This window comes from Catharus ustulatus, chromosome 24 (genome assembly GCF_009819885.2).
Source record: "Catharus ustulatus isolate bCatUst1 chromosome 24, bCatUst1.pri.v2, whole genome shotgun sequence".
Lineage (NCBI taxonomy): Eukaryota > Metazoa > Chordata > Aves > Passeriformes > Turdidae > Catharus > Catharus ustulatus.
The window spans coordinates 3,618,600-3,634,664 of NC_046244.1; positions in this window are offsets into that span (position 1 = coordinate 3,618,600).

The following is a 16,065-nucleotide window of genomic DNA, read 5'->3' on the forward strand; positions in this document are numbered from 1 at the left end:
AACTTTTTAACATTATATTGGTCAAGTATTTTTTATCAGTGTTTATGTAATCAAACAGCAGTGTAAGGTACCCATGTACAACACTTGGGGTTATTGACTCACAGCGTGATTTCCACAGGGCACAAAGGGTTTTGTGCTTGTCCAAATGGAAAGTGGGACTGGGCTCCTCACCTATCCTCAAATGTTCCTCCTCAAAAACCACAACCCAAACAGCATGTCTGCAGTCCCAGCAAAACTCTTCACTGCTTTCTCAGACAGGGCTCTCTGTAAGCCCTTGTTCCTAAGCTGACCCTAAGGTGTGGACCTGCCTGCTCCAGGTCAGTGAAACAGCAAGAGACTTGTCATGCACTGGCAGCGTTGCACTGCTGTCAGCAATTTGGTACAGTGCACCTTCTCCCCCGGCAAAATGCTCATGCAAGATAAATTAAACAGAGATGAAAGAGTCAATCCAATGTCATAGATGTCATATTTGAGTAATGGAAAAAATAAACCTGTTTTCCCCAAATAATGTGTTACACACAGACACTGCTGCAGGCTTCTGTTGAGGATGCTGCAGGTTCCCCACTTTAACATACGTTCTATCCCCATTCCTCCTGGCTATTTGAAGCTATTTTGGCACTGGAATATCCCTCACCTGCCTGTGCTCAGCCCTTCCTTTTGCTCCCCCAGATATGAAGCTTCTGGGTCTCCACCAACCCAGCGTTGCCACACATCACTTCTCAGTGCTGATCCACGTGGCTGTGGCCACAACAGGATGCTAGGTCTGCACCCAGGTGTCATCTACAATATCCACAATATCCACAATATTCACTACTCCGCTTGCTGCCTATCGAGAAAACCAACTGGTTTTAGAAGCCACATTCATTATGAACCGATTAAAACCATTGCAGTTGCTCTGGAAGAAAACAATCACATTCTCATTCAAAACCACAGGTTGACAGCATCCCTTTTATTCTTTTATTTATTTTCTCCCAGTGTCACAGGCACTGGAAAGATCCTTCATGCTCTGAGCAGAAAAGGCAAAAAGTAAAAAAAAAAAAAAAATTAAAAAAAAAAAATTGAGACCCTAAGGATGAAGGACAGGAACAGAAGCAGGCCCAGCCAGGTGGCACAGCTGGTAAGAGAACATGAGCAGGCAGGTCTGCTGCCAGAATGATCAGACAGGTGGGGCAAGAGACAGCAGGGCTGGGAGGAGCCATTGCCATCAGAAGTACTTGCAGGAACACCAGCTGCTTCTCACCCAGCTTCTGGTGGTGGTCAGGGACATGTCATGAGCTGGGAGTGTGGCTGTCACACACCCACAATTGTTAACTGCCTGCTTTGATTAAGACTCAGGATTAGCCACCTCTACATTGACCACAACTGAGAATACAGGACAACTCCTGCTCCCACCACCTCAGTGCAACCACCACCCATGTGCTAGAGCTCTGCAAACACTGGGAAGATGAAAACAGTGCTTAAGAATCCCATTTCTTGTCATCAAGGATGGCTTTTTATTCCACCTGGGCATGGAGAGTGGGTTATATCATTAATGCTGGCAGGAAGTCATTTTATACAAAGATTTTTCCTTGTAAATGTATTTGAGACATTAAACTCATGTTTATCCATGGCCAATTAAATAAAATTGTCTGCTCAAAATTTAGACAGATTAACTCTTACACCATTTAGAACAGTTTGTCCACTTGGGGACAGTGGGACAAGCAACTCTAGTCCTTCCCAGGGTAACAACAAAGGAGAGAACAAAAGCAATTCCTGCTGTGCATTCATTTATTAGCATCCTTTGGGCTGTAGACAAAACAGAAACCACAAATCTCCTCTCTGTGAGCTTGCACATAAATTGCTGTTGAAATGTAAAGTTACTCATTTACTTTGTACTAGTTTAACCCAACAACATCCAAAAGAGCAGGATTTGGTGGTGAATACCTACTGCTATGAATCTGCACTGTTCCCTCCTAACTTCTCTGGGTGCAAGATGATTTGCATTCACTAAACAGCTTCTGACAGCATATTCATCTCTGCTCATTTACAGCTTGATGTTAGGCTCACTGTTTCATTTGCCAGCAGGCCTCATTATTTGCTTTGCTCAGATCAGACCATTCCTCCGTTTCTTGGAAACCTCTCTTGGTATCCCCATAATCCTTTCCTCTGAAGCAGACATTAGCTCCAGTCGAGTGAAATTCTGTGCAAAACACCAACAGAGAGTAGATTGTTTTCCCTGTTTAAGAGCAGGGTTTCATTTCTGTGGTGTTGGGTGTTTCTTTTTCTCCTTTTGTCTTAAAATTAATTTAAAACATCTTTCAGTTTGGTTCAGTGGATCCACGATGCCATTCTGTGATCCATCTGGAACTGGCAGCTTCAGGACTACAGAATTGTAGGAATAGCATTTATAGGAACGTAGGAATAGCATTCCTGAGCCACAACAAGAAATCACTCAGAACTTATGAAAAAGTTGAGATCTCTTATTTATTTGTTGCCAGTGGTTAGCTCTCACTGAAAGAGTATTTGACTGAGTCATGTATGCTGAATTAAGCCTTAGTACCAGAGCTGATTTGACAAACCCATTGTCAGTGATATTAAACAGCACTTATGCTTTTTCACCACCTTGTGTTTTCAAAGTATTTTAGATAAATATATATTTATGTGTATACAAACACAGTGACTGTCTTAAGTTCTCCAAGCTGTGTAGGATTTAATGCCATGGATTCAAGACAGTTGTCTGACACAAATTATCCATTAAATTTTGGGTGAGTTTTCAGAAGGTTTTAGAGGAAAAACAACCACTCATCTTATATGACTTTTTATAGCAGCTTCTTAGTTACTGTGTATGAGACCAGAGTGTCCTGGTCTGTAGCATCTTCCTGTTCTACTTTGGCAGTCACTGTATTTTATCAAAAGCACACTTGGAATAAGCTAGTCAGGAACTCTTGTAGTATAGTTCCAAAGATCTCAGCTTATGTCTGGAGAACAAGGTGTCACCAACTCCATTTTTTCCTCTTGTACAGAGGCATGGCTCCAGGTATTTCTATGCACACAAAACCAGCCCACTGATTTTTCACTGTGCTTTGGCAAGGAGAGAGGGAGGGAAGGTCAGCCTTGAAGTAGTCAGGTGGTTGAACTAGATGGTAGTTGGAGGTCCCTTCAAATTGAACTGTTCTGTTTTGTTCTCTTGAGAACTAGAGAGCAGCATGGTCACTTAAGAAGCTAAGAGTAAAGCCCTGTACATTTGCTGCTGAGCATCAAGCCCACCTCTTTTTTTTTCCAAGCAAGGTCAATACTCAAAAATTTCCCATAATCCCCCAGAAATTTTGATGCAACTCTTTCTTTCATGCAATGAATTTCTCATTCTGTCCAGTGCAGTTAACAAAAATTCACATTATTGATCAGCTTCCTTGGTGCTATTGTTCTTTATCACCAGAATAATTTAAAATAGATCAATCCTACACCACCTGTAAGTTTGCAAATCAGGGACTAGGACATTTAGTCAATGGCAAGTTCATGACAGTCTTGCTTAAAATTAGTTCAGCTAATGACAAAAATTGCTAGAGTCAGAATCATGGAATACCTCAAGTTGGAACTGACCCATAATGATGATCTAGTCCAATTTACTGTTCATCACAGGTCCACCTAAAACTAAACCTTGTAACAAGACATTCCTCGAGCTCTGACAGGATTGGTGCCATGATGACTTTCCTGGGGACCCTGTTGTGGTGACCAACCATCCTCTCAGTGAAGAACCTTCTCCTAATGTCCAATCTGAGCTTCCCCTGGCTCATCTTCATTCCATGACCTCGTGTCCTATTGTTGGTTACCACCAGAGTTACACAGATGAACACAGGTGTCCATCATACAGGTTGATGTCCTCTAAATCCCACCTGTACCTGTTCCTGCCATAATCCAGATCATTTTTAGAGCCAATCCAGCTTGCCTTCTTCCCTGTACATCTATTCCAGGCAGATGAGAGCTTTTATTAAATCCAAATTAAACTCTGCTTTCCACAACATTTATGCCACCAGCTGAAGAACAGAATTTACATTTCTGTAAATGCCCAATCATGCCAATTAGATCTATGGCCTGTAGTATTGAACACAATGCAAATACAGAGCAGGACAGAAAAAAGGAAGCAAGTTCAAACAAGGTGAGGTGCATCTCAATTATATGTTCTGAATGCTTATATGGTAAGATGAGCTTACCAGGTAAATTACACCGCCCCAGCATCCCTCACCTGCCAACTGAGTAGGCGTAAAGAACTTGGTGGGCAGCTAAAACAATGTAGGAACATAAAGAAAGCTCGTATGTGCCAGTCTGCACACCACCTCCATATCTGGCCCTCAGCACATTGTCATATGACTTTAATAGCACAGATAAATCAGTTCCTGAACTGAACTCCTACACTGGGTGTATTAATGGATGCAATTAAGTATTTAAAAAGATACTCGAATATTTATTTCAAAAAAGGAGAAATACTACCAAAAAGCCTGTACCTAAAGCACCACCAGAAATATGAACCAGCATTTTACTGCAGAATGAAAAGCAATGCTAACAGCACTGATTGCATTAAAATTGAGTTGTCAGTTAATTGAGAAAATAGATTCAGCATAGTGATTTACTATAGAATATATGAACATCAGTTTTTAATACTCAGGAAAATTTCATTAATGCCACGCTTCACCTAAACCATTCAAGTATGTGCAGTGACAGCCAAACCGTTTTTCTTCCAGTGGTTTGTGCTTGGTTTGACTCGTATTTCAGCTCAGACATTTCTACAACAGCAGTGCATACACATTCACTCCTTTGCTGCCCGGAGCTTTCTGCAGACTGCTCAAAAACCACTTCTATTTACTTCTGCAGAACAAACTAGTGCTGCCCTCAGAATAATACCAGGAGGTTCATCCAGCTCCTGCCCTCACCACCCACCCCTTCAATGGCTGGTCTCTCAACAACAATGAAAACCCAACACCATTCAGAGAATTAGTCACTAGAGGGCACTTAGAGAATCCAGAAGATTGAGAATGTGCTTGGGATCAGAGGGCCACAACAGTTTGGAGTCCAAATGATGAGATCTGCATTTACTTCCTAAGCAAACTCCTGAGGTATTTTAAGATACAAAACCGGGAAAATGATTACATTTCAGATTATGACCTTTATCATATTTTGTCTTTCCATCAACAGAATGAAAGAAGGCTGGGAAAAATCTCTCATCTAAGACAACACACAGACTAAGCTACAATGGCCATGCACTTCTAGACAAATGTTGAACAAAAGTGTTAATTGCTGGCATTGAAGATACAAGTCATGTCAGGTATTGGCTGTTGCTGCTGGGTGCAGCTTTGGGGAAAGAGGTGCAGGAACACACAAACCAGTGTGGCAAACTCACTGAAATACAGCATTTCATTTCACTGCAGTGCCTCACACTGACTGTGCATTTCACAAGAGACAAGGATGTGATTATCTGCAAAGACCCTGCAGATTTTATTCTGTGTGTGACAAACCACTGAAAGGTGACAATGCTATGTCAGGAAAGCAGGAGTAAGAATCCTGGATGGTGGAAATTGCAGTCACCCAGAGCAGGCACAGGCTGTGTACATTTGAGATCTAAACTTAATTCTTATTTAAAGACAGAGCATAAATAAAGACTGCTCTCATCCCTGTTGTGTCACCTGAACAGCTCAATTCTTTGCTTCCTGTGTTAATTATAAGCTGCACCTTTAATCCAGTACATCCTGTCTTTAGTAAGATTAAAATTTTCATGCCTACCAAGAGTCTTTTTCTGTACACTTCCAATCTTCTGCTGGACAAAAATGCAGAATTCGTGATCGGTGAGTTCTGCAAAACCTCAAATCATTGCAGGGCAGCACAAGGAAGGGCTGGGCTGCTGCTGTACCAAGGGCTGACAGGAAGAAGGGGTGAGGTGAGCACAGGTGACAGCACCTGGCCATGGGTGAGGGTGGTGAGGTGACCCTGGCAGGTCTGTCACACACCATCACAGCATTGATGCACTGAGCTGTGCTCTCTAGCAGGGGCTTGGGCTGGATCAGTGCCCAGACAGAGATGGGGCACTCAGAACTCACCAAAAAAAGCAGAATGGCACTGGGTGGCACTTGGTGGACACTGCAGGAGGAGCAAAGGTGTGCCTGCCCCTTGCTAAGCATTCATTAAAGCTGATTTATAGATTGGCTCTGTACCTTGTCTAAATTGACTTTGGAAGCCTACGGGAAATACTGCCCCACTTCCCTGTGTGTGCCACGGGGGAAATGAGAAACCACTGGGTCCCTGGGGCTAATTACTTTCTTCAAAACCCAGCATTGCTCTGTTTCTGACTCAGTGCAGCATTCAATTTTCTGCTGAGATTGTATCTATATCGCATTAGGGGATGAGTTGCAATAGCACCTGATGTTAATTGCAGTGCACAAGACTGCTCCCTTCTCTCCTTTACACCAGTTATCAAGAAAAACCGGAAAGTCCACTTCTGCTGGTTTTAATTTAGCCTCTTCCACCCATACAGAGTGCCTGTCAGACAGGAGAGGCAGGGGCTCTCGTCCTCTTTCTACCTGAAAATATCTAACAAGGTAGAGACTAGCTGGATGTCTGCATGTAGGTGTCTACATTCCATCTCAATCAGGTATTTATGGAGACAGAAATGTTGGGATGCATGGCAGCCCCTCGGTGTAGACACATACAGGCAGGTCCCATCATATCCTTGGATTGCTCCAAAGCCAGCCAGCCTTCCTTGACTGCTGCACCCACTGAAAGCAGAGAAAAGGACAGAGATGAACAGAAAAAGGACATCCCTAGGCTGCTCTTGAAGCTTGTCAGTCTCTTTCAGGGTCTATGCCTGCCTAAAACACCAAAGCAACCCTCAAACACACCAGAATCCAAACCACAGAAAGAAGCAGGGGCATTCTCACTGGACAAGAGTACAGGGCTTAGCAAATTGTCCTGTGAGAACCAAATCTGAGAACATGTGCTGGGTCATGAGTAAAATTTACCTTTTCCTGGAGCACAGTGACAGAGATGAGGGGGTTTAACATCTTATCATTATTTTGTTTCCCTCCTAAATGTCCACCTCTGACAGTAGCATTCTAGCACTCACCATGTATCATATAAATGTTTGTTCCTGACAAGTCATTTGTGAGCCTGTCATTTGCCAGCCTATCATTTCCCACTCCCTTTCTGCCAGCAGCAACCAGGATTTCTGTTATTTTCAAGTGTTAACCAGCATTGGCAGCTGCCACTTGCTTGGCACAATATGTACATGGAAGAATGATAGGGATTTGTAACATGTGCCACACTGAAAAAAACAGCATTAGAAGAAAATTAATCTACTGGAAAGCAATGCCTCTGGGGGTGTTGGGGGCTTGGGATATATTCCTTCAAGCCCAGCCTCCCCCTAAACAACAAGAGGGCAGCTATAGGAGTCTATAGTCCACCTTGAACTTTTCCTGGTGTAAGTAACCTGTTCACCTTGCCATGCAATTTGTTGAGTGTTCTCAGGTGAGTCAAAGTGCTGTAAGCATCTCCTCTCTTCTGATTTCGTACCCTTCAGTTAAAGATCCCTTTCTCTGTTTGGCAGCACGTTGTTTTCTACTCTTTCCCCACCTGCAGTAACAAAATTCCTCTGACTAGAGTCCAGCTTGCAACACGGTGTTTCCAACCTGGAGCTGCTCTGGGATTTGCCTTCATTCTCTTAGGACAGAGGAGGTAAAAAAAAAAAAATAGGAGAGGAACAGAACATTCTGTCAAATAAACATTTGCTAATCCTCTTGAGCAAGAGAAATAGAACAGGTAGCAAACAGATTAGCTATCTGCTACAGTAAATAAACAGCAGCAAAGGTGCCCTGGACACTCTTTGGATGATATTTCTGCATTGAGCCTGATATTCTGATACATTAATTGATCCAACAGGAGCCATGATGTCTATATACAAAATTGGAGGTCAGACCTCAAAATAATATAATTAATCTCCTGCCTGGTATAATAAAAATAGGCTTAGTGTTAGTTTGAATCCCTACCCTTCTTTTTTTCTCTCTCCCATGAGGAATAAGTGTTTTTTGCAGCTATACAATCAATAAAATTATAATCTCTTTGGCTGTAGGGCTAGCAGAGCTTGCAGAGAATTCACAGGTTTGATTCTATATTAAACTTTAATGCCACTTCTAGGTCAGTTTTATGTTGTAAGATTAAACATGGTAAATGAGCAATTGGTTCCTCTCTTCTGAGGCTGAGCCACATGGAGGGGTCTGATGGCAGCCCTGGAACACCTGAACCAGCAGGGAGTATTTTTCCTTTTAGGCCTGGAACAGATGAAAATGGCACTGCAGCCTGAGTCAAGCCCTAGGGTATAAAACTGAAAAATACCATTGAAAAATTCAGGGTGGGGAACAGCAGAAATTATTTAAGAGTTGAAAAATATTTTGCAATAATCTAATTAAAGGATTTTATCTGTTGAATTCCTGCACGAGACACACAGCAAGAGCTTCTAAAGCAGCTAGTTCAACCTAGGGTCAAAAATTAAAGCAAAATAAATTGAAATTACAAGTAAAATGTTTTTTCAGAGCTAGAAAAGATCAATTAATGCAATAAGCTACCAAGGGAAGCAGTAGACATGCACAGGTCTCTGGAATCATGTTAGTCAAACAGGAAAAGAGAATGTGGATGTGTCAGGAAAATTAATCCACAAACACCAGAGGTTTATGTTTAAAAAGGAGACAGAGGAGTCCCTTTTGCTTTATTCCCATAAAGGGAGATGCCATGGGGCATCCCCTGGAGTCTCTCAGATTTTTGGAGGATGCAGCCTCCTTTTTATCCTGTATTCCCTGCCATATTTCCCTCTCTCTCTCCCCATTGCTGAGGTACTTTAAAGGCACAGACTTCCTAAACGCCTGATACCTGACATTCCCCTCTAATGTATAACCCTCCCTTTTAATTTTTAATTCTTACAGAACTCATAGTTTTTCCCCCCCCCCATTGTTTCTTTCATCTTCCAATACCCGGTTTCATTTCTACAGTTTGTTTGTAAAGGCAAATGTCTTTTTCCATTCATCAATCAGTGCAATCCATCCCATTGTTTCTTCTGTCTCTCAGTGCTAGCCTTATCTACCAGCAGCCCCACAGTTTGTTTGTAAAGACAAATCCAGCATTCCTCTCATGTAGAAGATGCTTGTGCTCTGTGAGAGCTCAGCCCATGACAGTGCTGGTCCCTGGCAGCCATAAGGATGAGAACCTATCCAAACAATCCCTTCTTAAAGAGTTAGATCACATCCACTCCACACCAAGCCAAGTTATCACCTCTTGCAAAGTCAAGAAAATCTCCTTCTGAAGTGCTATGGTGAGAGAGAGAACCTCAAGCCATTTCCTTCAAACAGACCATATTCCCTTGGCTCTCATTTTCACACTGGCCAACAGGCTGACAACCTTCCCATGCACAAGGGGCAAAGGCTTCCAACCTCTCACATCTGTTTTTTTTCTAAATTAGAAATCCAAATGGACCAGGAGACTTGCTTAAGTGATCAAGTTCCATGGAGGCAATAAAATGGGAGAATTTTTGATCAAAGATAAAGTGAACATCCCAAGGTACTAGGGATGCAAGTAGGATTGCAAGTATCAGGTAGAGGTCTTCACTGAGAGTTCCAGAGATCAGATTTCACAGTTGAAGGACAGGGATGAAAATTAGTATATTTTTACTGCTGGCAAAGCAAAACAGCCCATCAATATTCTCAGAAAACAGATGCATTTCAGGTTGCCTCTACTTGTCTCACCAAATGGATCTTCACTAGGACAATCATTATCTTTTTTACTCTTCTCCAAAATGGAATTTGCTTCCATTTGCAATTCTGTATAAACCTACCAGCACTTGGACACTAACTTTTCTCACTCCTTCATGGATACTTACAGGTGCAATACACCCAGCAGGAAAGAAAGGGTTTATTATGATACAAACTCCTGATAGGAGACTACACAGAAAGGAGAGTTGGGAAGGGAGGTTCTGTTAAATGCACTGCTCATAATCACAGTGTCTCCTCAAAAATTCTCAATGCCACCTTCTTCTGTGGTCAGTTGATAGAAGTCATGGATGTCATATCCTCAAGTCAGAAGAGCTGCTTCCCTCTTTGTTCTGCACAGAGTGCACCTGGTAGCAACACACACATTACATAATAGTAAGTCAGAAATTGAAAGGAGCCAGATTGCTAAACCCTTCTATGCGGATGAGATTTTTTATTTCCATCACCTGATAATTTAATTGCTCAATTAACTCTGCCTGAGTGCCTTGGCTGTGGAAGAGGAATGTTCCCTTGCAGGTCATGGCAAACCAGACAGGAGGCAAGCAAGCAATGCAAAGGTAAATGATTCCTCTACAGCAAACCAAGTGCATCATCCAATTGTATTTTCTCTCCTGCTCTGCTCCTTGCTCCTCATGTTTTGGGGACAGAACAGGCACCAAATACAAGACCATAAAACTCTGATACTCCAGTATCATAGGCCTCACTAGCATGGTTTAAATCCAAAACTTTCTCAGCCAATTCAAACCTAGCTTGGACATTTCTTTTTGCATCTCTGAAACTCCATAAAATGCCTGATTTAGGTAGCAGGGCAATCTCCTCCTTGAGGAGGGCTTTGAAACATCTGCTGCATCACTGAACATTGTACTCTGGTTTTTCTTTACCCAAAAATGCAGTGGAAAGGATCCACTAAAGTGGCACGTACTGACCATCCTGGGGCAGAGTGGGACTGACTGAGCCCTGTGGGTGTGATTCTTGTCCACTGCAGACCATATCTCAGAGGGCTTTGGCTCCAATCAACATGCCTGTAAACATCACTGCAGCAAGCTACACATAATTTAATCATTCCTTCTTTCATAAGTACATCAGTCAAGTTCATTAACCTGTGTCTCTGCTGTTCATGTCAAAACCTGAGTGCTCCTGTACAATTTATGAAATCATGTTAGATTATTTATTTACATCATTTCTCATTTATATGTTAGAGGGCAAACATTTCTATTAAAAATAATTTTAAATTGCTTAGGGATATAGGAGAGTCTGTATCACTGGAGACTTTTAAGGTTGTCTGCCAGGATGCTTGAGAGCATGTTAATGTTATTAGATCCTGCCTTGGGCCAAGGAGATAACATAGAGGAACTCTGTGACCTTGCAACATCCTTCCTAGCTATTTTTGGAAACATTGAATGACAATGGCCTGGAAAAGCAGCAAACTAAAACCTAGTAAATGAGACACTTCTGGTCTGTGCTCTCTGGAAGAAAAAAAAAAAAACAACTCTACATCTAACAAAGTAATGAAAGAGAGAAGGGTTTACAATTGAAATCAGTGAGTACTAAAGGGAAAAAACATCCTCTGCTACTTGATCCCTACTTAAGGACTTCTCATGAACACCATCATTAAATCCCTACCCACATTATAATTTTAAACAGCTCCTTCCACCTCCCTTTGTGAACTTCCCCCTGGTAGTCCTCCTTTCCATTCTCATGAGAGCTCACATTAAGTCATTCCACAATGAGCCTTTCCTAAATTCCTCCCTGAAGCCACCTCTAAAACATACAGAGGTGAAACAGAATTTACTTGGCAGATTACTGACCCCCTTTTGCTCGTATTTAGGATGCAGTGTCTCCTGAATTCTTGGTCATTAGAAATCATCAGCCTGTTGATTCTACAAGTACTCACCATGCTAGAAAATCCTGTTTCTGCCTCATGCCATGCAAAGCCTGACTGGATGTTACTTTGACCTGAAAAAACAAGAAACTAAGTAGGTTTGTAGCCAAACCTCGAGCTGCTGACTGTATCTGTGTCAGGAAAAGGTGCGTCTTTAGCAATGACAAATTATGTTTAGAATATGCCTTTTCTTAGACAGATCCTTTAAATCAGGGCAGTTCAAAAGAGGTGAATTTAATTAGAAAATATTTATCCCAAATGTCATAATGACAATCTTGGAAATTCAAGATTAATGAAAGACAGAAAGAAGCTAAAAATAGCAGCAACTATATGTAACCAGCTTGGGAAAGAGATAACAGAAGTAATAGGCAGTGAGGAACCGGAAAAGAAACCCAAACCAAAACAAAAAACAGACAATCTGAAGTGTACATTAGTATAAAAACAAAGGCATCAATCTATGAAAACATCTGTAATAATCAGATTGTCCATTATGACATTCATAGGGTAAAATCTCAACAGTAATACAGAAAGGGTAGGCATTTCTCATAGTTAATTCTTTTTTGGAATGCAAAATGTGATGCATATCATATAATATATCATATCATAGCCTAAAACATCTCAGACTGACATTTAAAAAGCAGTACTAAAAGTGGGATATTTTTGAATCAGCATCCTGCAGCCCTACAAGATGAGATGTCTGAAGATCTCATTGCCCATGTTCATTTTCTGCCAGTCACTGAAAAATAAGGAAGCTTCTTAGGTGAGAGAGAAAAACTAATCTTTAGAGGCACAAACAGAACAACCCAGAACTAAGACCTCTCTCAATTATTTGAAGAAAATAGCCAAGAAATAGCTAAAATAACTCTAAGTCTGCACCATGAAAAATTTATTAAGAAACAGGAATAAGTTTAAGTGTCATTAAGAAATAGAGAGGCTTTGCAAGGAGAGACAAAAAAATAAGTTACTTATGGCCTCTGACTAGAACTTCTCTGCTAGTAAACAAAATATTGTGACATCAGTAGTGACAGAACTCCAAGTAAAAGCAATTTTACTTTCAAAATGTTTGGATTAAGGAAACGCAATTGTAGCTTAATCTGTTTGGGATGCCATCAGAAAACTGCCTTCAAGATGATAAATTTGCCTTTTTACTCCACCTAACTTAAGGAAAAATCTGCAGAACATTTCAGTATGGAGATAGAACATTCTGGAAGAACTTGATGATTGTTATTTTACATATGAAAAGTGTTTCTATTCCATTCTTTGAGATTTTATCATGCAAATCATGCAGAAATGGGTGACTGAACATTCCGAAGACTTAACAGTAACTTTTACTCTGTTTGCTTAAGCAAATACTCTGATACCTGTCACTAGTTCAAATTTAATCTTGTCTCAAGGCTAGAAAACAGGTCACAGTAAGTTATGTTTGCCTTTTTGTTGTGAAACTTCAATGCATTTTCATACCAAGGACGCATGAAATAATTTCTAGGCCAGCTGACTTCACTGGTACCTCTTGACTGCTACAGGATTCTAAAATATTTGCCTTTTTTTGAAGAATGCAAGCACTGAAGGATAATTTGGTCCTTTAATTGTTTCATTACCTAAGGACAATTTCTCTAAATGAGCCTGAAAGTAGTGCCAAGTTTTAATCTGACTATTGCATGCAAACCTGGAGCAGAGCTTCCCAGAAAGCCCCACAGCTTGAGATACACAAGTGCTGTAGGTTTTATTCTGTGTTGGAAGCTCAGCAGCTTTCAAGCACATTTCCACATTTATAAATCAGTTGTGCAGACCCAACACAGATGAATAGGTGGAAAGCCAGGGGAAACCAGAGCACTCCCAATTACCTGCAACTGAATACTATTTCTCAGAGAGGCAGTCACAGAAACAATTGGAAAAGACTTCTGAGGTCATCAAGCCCGTCCTGTGACCCAGCACCACCTTGTCACCCAGACCATGGCACTGAGTGCCACATCCAGGCTTTTCTTAAATCCTCCAGGGATGGTGACTCCAGCACCTCCCTGGGCAGCTCATTCCCACACCTGACCCCCTTTGTGAAGAACTTTGTGAAGAACTTCACAGCTTAAGGCCATGTCCTCTGGTTCTGTGGCTGTTCCCTGGGAGCAGAGCCCTGGCTGTCCCTCCTGTCAGGGAATTGTAGAGTGAGGAGATCTCTCCTTATCTTCTCCAGTGTAAGTTTTCTTTTTGTATCTGGTGGTTGTTTTACCAGGACCTGAGAGTGCTAATATTGATCAGCCATCTCTCAGGAGCTCACATCAGCCAGCAGAGAAAGACTGGAGGCCTTACTTGACACATTCCACAAGAATCTTTATTTCATGTGAAGGGTGGTCAAGCAGCATCTCCCTAAGAGAAAGGGCAGACAGACATATTTATAGGTTTAGGGGGTATTCAAACTAAAGCCAATAAAAAGTTTATACAAAAACCAGCATCCAATCTAAGTCTAAAGTTCCAGAGGTGAACTGACCAATTACACAAACTAATTTATAACAAATTATCTTTTAAGGTGTTAGGAGAGTGACCAAATTCTTAAGGAATTTGGCTCAACCTTGGTATCTAGGAAACCTTGTCTATTATAGCAAGTTCCAGGGGCCAGGGGAAGATGGCTTGGGAGGAATTGTGTCATCCACACTCCAGGATAAACACCCCCAGCTCCTCACAGGACTCGTGTCCGGACCCTTCCCCAGACCCTCTCCATCCCCTCCCCACCTGCCCAGATTGTGGCTCCAGCACCACGAGGGGCAGGCACAGAGCACAGGGGACTCTCCGGGCGCTGCTGCCGCCCCATCCCCGTCCCCAGAGGCCGCTCTCGGAGCCGGAGCTGGCTCGGAGCCCGGCGGTGCCGGTGACTCAGCCCGGCCCGCCCGGTCCTGCCGCACCCCCGGGGCCGCCCCGGGCCACCCCCGGAGCGCCGGGACGTGCTGCTGCTCCACAGACCTCTCCTTGCTTTCAAAGCAACCTCCTGCCCGGAGCGCCTGGGGACAATCTCGCTTTCAGCATGAGCAGCTGAACAAAGCAGAGCGAGGAAGGGTTTGACGGTATCGGGATGCGGAAGAGCGGAGCAGCTGCTGACTCACAGCGGGATGGGGTGGGAAGGAGCTGGGGAGGATTCGGCTCCGCAGTGATGCTCTGGGCACTGCAGGAAAAGCTGTCATCTTCCACAGCAGCGCCTTGCCTGGCAGCGATCTGACACCCACTGCTTCCACAGCTCCTTCTCCCCCCGGCTAAAATGCGTGTTTAATGTAATGCGCCTGGAACAGGAATTAAACTGCAGCTACAGCTCTCCGTTTGGCTAAAAGTGTTAAATACCAATGAAAATAATTGTGTTCGTGTAGCCTTGGGAAGGAAGACCCCCAAATACTTAAGTCTATTTGTAATAAAATAATCTTGTGTGAAAAGTGAATATGCCCTTTCCCGAGATCCACGCACTGTCCAGAGAGCAGAATGCAGTTTTTGTAAAAGGCCACCAGGATTCACACAAGTTCACAGGCTCACTGTGGCACCTCAGCCCTTTGCTAGCAGAGGAGTGCAGCCCCCAGGCAAAGGCATGAATGTGGACAGGATGGACAGGATGGGAGACAGCCACTCCAGCACTGATTGCATTTCCTGGAGAAACTTTTGGAGAGTGAAGGGTTTCCTCTTGGGGAGAGGGGGCACAGGGTTACCTGTTTCTGTTTCTTATACACAGGTTTCTTTAATTCTTCAGGAAACACAAGTAAAATACATACATGGTGAAGATTCATGGATCTCTCCAGGTTCTGGGGTCAAAGACATGCAAATGCTGAGGAGCAGAACCTCCCAATGCTATCAACAGCTGCAAAAAATATTAATTTCGTTTCAATTATCTTCTGTAAGGGCAGACATGACCAGCCAAGACTATTCCATCTTATCTACCTGCTTATGATCAAAATTTTTTGTCAGCTGCTATTCAAGTGCTCCACAAGCCTTCAAACACCATACACCCTTCACCTCATGCCTCAATTACATGCATCCTCACCACAAAACAGAGTGACTCAAGGTCTGCCCACACAGATCATGGCCTAGACAGCTGCTGATCAGGATGTGGAGGATTCAGCCACATCCTGCAAATGGAAGAGGCCACAAAGTAGGACAGACAGGATGGCACTGACAGGCGTGTGAGTCAGAACACAGGGGAGAAATGAAGATACTGTTGACAGCATGATGAGCCTGGAGGCAACAGGAAGCCTAATTTCTAGACACATACAGAATGGTGAATCAAGATAAAAACCTTCTGCAGCAGATGCTGTAACTCTCTCTCAGGACTTGTTCCTGAGCACAGAGTCTCACTGGGATGTATTTACACCCTGTCAGGACCTGTGTGAACATCTCTAAGACAGGAGAGAAGGTTTCAGAAAATCTTTTGTGATT